The 8,418-nt window shown below is 29.5% G+C and overlaps 1 long non-coding RNA gene across 2 annotated transcripts; it reads left to right on the forward strand.

The window, feature by feature from the left end:
• Positions 1 to 763: 763 nt before the first annotated feature.
• LOC119602415 lies at positions 764 to 2,731 on the forward strand. 2 transcript variants are annotated; one of them, XR_005231341.1, is made up of 6 exons: positions 764 to 817; positions 905 to 1,172; positions 1,229 to 1,588; positions 1,656 to 1,797; positions 1,875 to 2,196; positions 2,266 to 2,731. It is a non-coding gene; the product is annotated as an uncharacterized LOC119602415 (long non-coding RNA). The 2 variants fall into 2 exon arrangements; XR_005231340.1 differs by having other exon boundaries at positions 773 to 1,172.
• The last annotated feature ends 5,687 nt before the right edge of the window (positions 2,732 to 8,418 follow it).

The raw sequence follows: 8,418 nt of genomic DNA on the forward strand, positions 1-8,418 counted from the left end.
ATTATTTAGAAAGTCAAATCCTATGATACCATCAAATGTCTGTAAATTTCGTAACACAAAAAACATGTTTTTTTCCCTAATATGTTAACTAAATATTTTAACGTTACCATCGAATTGCCATGAATAGATTTTACAATAAATGATTTTTTAAGCTGTTTAACTGATCTAAAAAAAGAAAAAATTTTAATGCACAGAGCGAAAACTGCCTAGTAGAATTCCGGCAGAAAGAAACGAAGATTTTTTTAAAGAGATTCCTTATTATTTTCATGGTATAAATCTTTTTAATTTTTTCAATAAGTAATACACATAAAATTAAGAAGAAAAGCTTGTTATTTACAATGTTTTTACTCAAATTCCGTTATTTTTGGCAGCAAAAACACAATCCATAGAGAACAACTTTTTGATTCTATTAGGTTTTCTTATGAATTGCATGAAAAAAGAATTTCTTATTAATTTCATTAGTCTACCTAATAATTTTTTTCCAATAGGTACTTCTTATAGATTTCATTAGGCTACTTAATAAGCTGTTTTTTATTAGGTATTCTTACTGATTTTATTAGGTTTCTATTTGATCATGTGCAAATTATCTTATTGAATTTGTTAATAAGAATATCTTCTTGATTATACTAGCTGGCTTGTTATTTCATGAATGCATACAAATCAACACAAAGACTTTTTTTATGAATTTTTGGTTTTTGTACCGTTATAATTGTTTACGTGTTTGTACAAGTGTTGCGGCGAACAACTTTTAGTTGAAAGTTGACAAGTGACAAGTAAAGAAGTGGAAAGAGATAATAAAACAATTTTTCTAAAAAATGTAATTAAATTTAAATAAAAGATTGAATTATTGACATTGGATGTGGTTTAAATAATTAAAAATTATTTTTGTTTATTTATTGAAAAGTGTTACATTTGAATGTAACAATAATATTTTGAATAATGGGAGATCACAAAAGCTTAACGGAAAATATAGACATTTTTCCAATTTATAAATCCTGGGAACTATGTGATGAAACGTGTGACATTCTTTTAAATTTTGGAATTACATCAACAACCATATTAAAAAAATGGAAATTAAAGACGTTGAAAATTTATTCAAGAAACTGGACAAACAATATACTGGGGAGTTGATTAAATTTAAAGCAGGCCTAAGGGAATGGAGAAGAAATATTGTTCGTGCAAAATAATGTTCATAAAAAAAAATATTTTAATTTAGGCATCTTTTCAGAACCTACCGTTCATATGTGAAAAATAAACTTTATCGGCAAATAGTCGGATATTGGATTGGTTGGAAAAAATTTCAGAGAAACTCAGTAACTCAGGATATTCTGACTGCCCACTCAGTACACAAACGTCAGAAGACAATTCTATATGTGGTACTAGCCTTACAAACCTCCTTAGAAATACCGTGAAAGGACAGCTAGTACTAACTTTTAATGAAAAAAATAATTGTCTTGACTCAAAAAATCAGAAGACTTTAGTGCACTGTATTATTGAGAAATATATTGGCACAAGATCCAAATTAACATACGCAGAAATGCAGCAATGGTCTTATGCTATCTGTGATGTATTTCCTAAAGAAAAACCGGTAAGAAATCTAAACCAAATTTTATTTAATGTACATATATTTTTATTAACAGTTTTGGCTATTCTAGGAAACATACTTTTTGAAACGGAAAGACGGGAAGAAAAATCCAACAGGAAAATTATTTTCTCGTTGGACTAATGTTGAAAAAGGTAAATTCGATGACTATAATGGCAGTACAGCGGAGGAAACTTTTAAAGATTTTGATAGCGGTATGGATATATAAAATTTCTTAAAGTAATATAGATATGTATGTAAATCTTTAAACATCTATCTTTCTCCCTCAAAGATAAATATTTCGAGCAAAAGTGCTGGCTGCAGCACAATTGCAGTCCAAGGGATCAGGTACTTTCATTCTGGAGGGAAACAAGGAAAATTAGAATGGATGAGAAATTTATTTGTTCTGATTTAACTTAACTTTTAATATCTACTTTGTTTTGAAAAGGTCGATATAGATTTTGATTTTTTGTACCCAGACAAAGTAAATAAGTTATTCCTAAAGTTGGAAACTTTTTATAAAAAGTTGGTTAAAGTCTTTGACAATGAAATTAAAGACCGTGCATCAAGAGAATTTTACCTACAATATCTACGGAATGAAAATATTAATAAAGGTAAAATATTCTTTCAAATATTGACATATGTAAAATTTCGCATTTACTAATTTTTATAATTATATTCAGATTGTAAGTATTGTATATGTACAATACTGCTTCACGCTTTGTTACAGCCACAACGTCTTAATAAAGAACATAAGCCTTCGATAGCCGATGCTCAAACAGACTTCGTCACTTTAGTACCAACTCTTAATGATATTGAACCAAGAATCCTGCAAATTGTTGAAATGTATGCAGAAAGAAAAGAAAGACTTCAGCCAAGAGTAATGGTTGTTGGACCAGATTTTTCCAAAATTTCTGATTTTTTCGTATTTTGTGATGGCCTAAAGTGGAAGTGTCCTTCTTACATGAAATGTATAGACATTATTATAAAGTTATCTTACGTTTTTAATACTGAATATTCCCCGAAAAGCAAGCAAGTATGGTCATTTTTAGAGCAGTATTTTTTTGATTTGAAGTCTGAGGATTTTTCTTCTGTTGCAAATTTATTAAGCAAATTACAGTAATATTACATTCGTTTTTTCAAAAATGACTTCACTTGTTTGCTTTATTTGTACAAAAAGTTATTCAACTTCAAATGATCTTATAAAACATTTAAATTTAAATACTGGTAATAATATTAAATTTTTATTTTTATATTAAATTACTTTCTAAGTAAATATATTTTATTATATTTTTAAAATATACTGTTAATAATACTTAATTTTTATTTCTAAGTAAACATATGAATAAGTAAATATATGAATAAAAATTCAATTATAATATCAAACAAGATCAAGAAGAAAATCTTTTTGAAAAAAAAAAAAACAATAAGAAAGCCTAGTAAAATCAAGAAGAAATCTTTTTGAAAAAAACAATAAGAAAGCCTAGTAAAATCAAGAAGAAAATCTTTTTGAAAAAAACCACAAGAAAGCCTAGTAAAATCAAGAAGAAAACATTTTTGAAAAAAACAATAAGAAAGCCTAGTAAAATCAAGAAGAAAACATTTTTCAAAAAAACAATAAGAAAGCCTAGTAAAAATCGTAAGTTTTCTTCTTGATTTTTTAAAAAAGGTTTTCCTTGTAAAAATAATAAGAATTTCTTCTTGAAAAAAAACCATAGAGAAATCTTATAAATGTTGTTCTATTTTACTATGTATTTATTAGGTACTGTTTTCTCTGTGTGTAATTCTTCGATGTTCCCGTATCAATTAATAACTTTAACGTCCTTCCGGCAAATGACCTTTCTAAATACGGAAGGAAGGAACCGCCTCTAAAAAAATAATATGATCTTCTACACTGTAATCATAATTTCCATTATGACAATCATCTGCCTGTTCTGTTTCTACCGGATCATTGTTAAACTCATGTTGAAATGAATCATTACAAACATAAACATGATAGGGAAGGTTTTGGCATAAATAATTCACCCTTTGTACTTTGGCAGTATTCTGTCTAAAAGAATCGGCAGGTCGTTTAGAATAGCAATTTCCATTATTTGAGAAGGGTGAGTAGCCCTATTTGTGTTTTGGTTTGAGTTCATGAAATACTGTGGGGACTCGAATGTGCTTCTTATGTTAGGCTGATGTCCAGTTAAAAATGTGGTTGACCTTGTCTGTACTGGTGATTTGGTGTTTGAAGAAATTGTTGGGAAAGGTGTTGCTGAAAAGGAGCTTGATGGATTGCCTCGTAATGTGAAGAGTAGATGCAAAATTAGATCTTTATTGGTTAGTTTCCAACTCTTGAGAAAGCAAGAGAAGGCATATCAGTGGGTTTGCATGAAAATAACACATCCGACATTGGCCTACGTAAACCCGGAATAAAAACACGCAGGGCATCATCTCTATATTTTCGATTCAAAGCTTCTACTAAGGATGAATTCCCCTCATTCATCATAATGACCTTATTGATAATAAGTGTTAATTTCCTCTCCACTTCGTCGTAAAAATCAACTATACTTTTCGAATCCTGCCTCAATGTTGAAAGCTCTTGTTCCAGAGTATATATTGAACGTTTATCCCCATAGGAAAAGTCCAACCGTGATATAATTGCCCTAAAATTAAGTACGGTGTTATAAGAACTAAGTACAGTATCAACTACACCTACGACTTTGTTTCGAATAATGGCTACGGCCTGATAATACTTTGAGCTTCCCTCAAATTGTTCATAAAACTTATGTGCCGTAATCGCGGCTTGCCGCCAAGATACATATTTAACTGCATCCCCATTAAATTCGGGAATAGATTTAGCAATGTCAAGCGATTCATAACACTCTCTACCAGATTCAATTTCTATAGGCTTATACTCTTCTACGCGAATAGGAGTTTCTAAAATAGCTAATCTTTGCGTCAAGTCATCGATTTTACCTTCAAAATTTTGTCTCACCTGTTCAGTTACTTGCTTAAGAGCAGTATTTAACATAGTCTGTACAGCATCTAAATCCATTGTCTCTTTTGTAGGTTCTCTTGTGGAAAAACTAAAATTTTGTATTCCGTTTATAATGTCGTCTACACTCATTTACACTAATTACATTAAGTTTTTATAAATTTCATTTATCTTCACAATTATTCCTTATTAATTATTTACCTTCGTAAAAATGTTATTCTTATACAGAATTTTAAATAATAATATTTTTTAGAATCAGTTTTATCTCTATAATGAATTTTCGGTAAAAATATGAATTTTGTAAAGAATTCTCAGTAAAATATATTACTTATATGATTTATTTTTATATGAAATTCTCAGTAACAAATTTTATTTTTATAATTTTTTTATAATACAATAATTTAATTTCTATGTAGAATTTCTATAATAATTTTATATTTTAATAATAATAATTTCAATAATAATTTGTTCTTACAAAATATTTTTGGTAAAAAAAAATTATTTTCTATTTATTTAAAATATAATTTTTTTAAAATTTTAATTTTACAAATTTTTTTATTAATAAATTTTACTTGGACACATTTTAAATTAGTTCTAATAGTTATTTTAACAAACAAAAAGTATGTACTTAAGTAATAATCTTAATTATAATTGAGGAAGCTAATAACAAAATTCACGCAGATTAAATTTAACAATTTTTGTTGTTGGTTTTAGCTCAGAAAAGAAGTTTGTTGAAACAAGAATTGGATAAAATAACACTTCCAAACAGCTTTTTTAGTTCCAAATTATATCACCGTTTTTTTTTTTTTGTTTGCTTTAAATTTTACGACATTAACCACTTTTTAATATTGATGACTTTTATTTGTTAATCACATGTCAGTTTAATGCGGTTATACTGCAGGTCTCCTATAATTTACTTGTAAACGTCATGTGTCTTACACTTCACTGGTTGCGCACGTGTTTAATTTATTAGATGCTTTAAATTCGTATGTATTTAGATTAAAGTACTATTACTTAAATTGGATTTTTCTTTAAATTATAATAATTTTTAATTTAAACTTTATTTCCATTTGGGTTTTCCTTGTTAACTTTTATTTTTTAAGGGCCTTATAGGGGTTTTTATATTATTTGTTTTATAAAGTCACAATAATCAATAATTAAAAGTTTATTCATTTATCAAATATTTAATTTCATTTATGGTTTGCACCTTGGCCCCACGTTGGGCGCCAATTAACATTTCCCATTTTTTTGTTTAAATTAAAATACATTTTTTAGTTTTTACAATTTATATAATTTTATTTAATTCACTTTAATTTCCAATTTAACTTATAATAATAATTCAAGAGTCTCCTATTGCTCTCTTCATTAGTTCTCATCAGAATTATAACAATAGATGAAACAATAAATAAATGTTAATGATAATAATAACAATATTTCGAGAGACTAATATTGCTTCTACCGTTAGCTCTCTCTACAATTATTACAAATGATAACATAAATAAAAGTATGATAATAGTAACAAAGCAAGATCAAACTAAGAAGAGTAAATTAAGAAAACATATAAGTGTAAAAAGTTAGCAATATTATATTGATTGCCTTAACTTGTATACATATATCACTCTGCAAAATGTATTTTGGATCGGTCCAAATTTCATGAAAATCGGTCTAGCCGTTTAGGCGTGATTGACGAACAAACAAACAAACGAACAGACTTACAAAGAGATTTATAATATATATTAGGATTTATACACTACACCACTTTAAAGTATACCAATCGGCTTAGAATCATTTTCTGAGTCGATTTGGCTATGTCCATCCGTCCGTCCATGTAAACTTTGTAACCAAACTATAGGTCGCAATTTTGAAGATAATTCAATGAAATTTAGTACATGATCTTCTATTGTTGGACGAAGGCTATTGAAAATAGTTAAGATCGATCCATTATTTCATCTAGCCCCCATACAACTGAACCCCTGAATAGGGCTTGTAGAGCTTGTAATCAAACTTCAGGTCTCAATTTTGAAGATAATTCAATTTCAATCATGAATTTGGCACATCATCTTCTATGGTACCGGAGACGAATTGAAAATGATTAACATTGGTTCATTATTTCACCTAGCCCCCTTACAACTGAACCCGACGAATAGGGCTTTTAAGTTCATAATTATGTTCAATATACTCGTATCTCGACAAAGAGCTGCAAAACCAAGTTCTATGCTAGCCTCGATGACTCTCATGCATTTTATAATTTATAATGAATAGGGCTTGTAGAGCTTGTAATCTAACTTCAGGTCTCAATTTGGAAGATAATTCAATGAAATTTGACACATGATCTTCTATGGTACCTTAGACGAAGCCTATTTAAAATGATTAACATTGGTTCATTATTTCACCTAGCCCCCTTACAACTGAACCCGACGAATAGGGCTTTTAAGTTCATACTTATGTTCAATATACTCGTATCTCGACAAAAAGCTGCAAAACCAAGTTCTATGCTAGCCTCGATGACTCTCATGAATTATATAATTATAGGGTCTCATTTGACCATAGCCCCTATACAAAAACCCCTTCAAAATTTGACTTAAATGTCCACAATTTTATTCAACAATAAACGGCTTAAGTATATTTGAGGCAAGGTACAATTCAACTAAATGCTCTATTATGAAACCTAAATCACATTTTATTTTTGTAACAGGTGTAGGGTATTATATAGTCGGCCTCGCCCGACTATAATTTCTTACTTGTTTTAAAATATCTTTATTAAGTGGTCCTTATGGACCGTTCCAGAAAACATTTCGCAGGTTGTTTCATATATACTATAAACACATTTATGACTAATATTATGAATGCAGATAAGGGAAATGTGACGGTTATGATGAATAAGGAAGACTATGAAACGGGAATGAATAATATACTTGGCGATATGATGACTTATAGAAGAATGAATAAAGATCCGACATCATCATTACTAAAGAAGAATGGGGACCTGGTAGATGAACTTTTTAGGTGCAGCGACAGCGCCCAGAATATATGGACTTCCTAAAATCCATAAGGATAACTTCCCACTTAGACCAATCTGTGCATCGGTAAATTCTCCAGCTAGTGGTTTATGCCAGCTTCTAACCGAAATTCTGAAAAAACTCACGGAGAATTCGGAATATAACATAGGGGATGCAGTGCAATTTAAGGACAGGTTGAACAACGCCAAGATAAATTCAGACGAAAAGATGGTATCATTTGATGTAATTTCCTTATTTCCTAGTATACCAGTAGATTATGCCATTAGAGTAATAGATGACAAATGGGACGAACTGGAGAAACATACGACTATACCCAGGAATTTATTTATGCGAATATTAAAGTTCTGCATTAAGGAGAACCGTTATTTCAAATACAAGGACAAAATCTACACACAATGTAAAGGATCACCGGCCTCGCCGGTTGCGGCTGACATAGTTATGGAAGAACTGTTAAATACCTGTATTGGACAATTAAATGAAAAACCTAGATTCTTGACAAAATATGTAGACGACCTTTTTGGGATTATAAAGAATATTGCAATAGATGATACCCTTAAGGTATTCAATAACTTTCACAGACAAATTCAATTTACAAAAGAGGAGGAAAACAATTGTAGATTGCCATATTTGGACACAGTGATAATGAGAGATGGCGAAGATATAAGAATGGATCAATTTCTACTTCTGCCAGCCCAAACATGTGATAATGAATACGTCCGGTAACTTTATTAAAAGAGTCTTGACAATAAGCGACGAAAAGTTCCATAAAAACAACAAAGATATGATAATTAAAATACTAAGAATGAACGCATTCTCAATGGACATCATTAAAAATC

This window comes from Lucilia sericata, unplaced genomic scaffold (assembly GCF_015586225.1).
Source record: "Lucilia sericata isolate MDLA Ls3-8-SP2 unplaced genomic scaffold, ASM1558622v1 Contig000228F_arrow, whole genome shotgun sequence".
NCBI lineage: Eukaryota > Metazoa > Arthropoda > Insecta > Diptera > Calliphoridae > Lucilia > Lucilia sericata.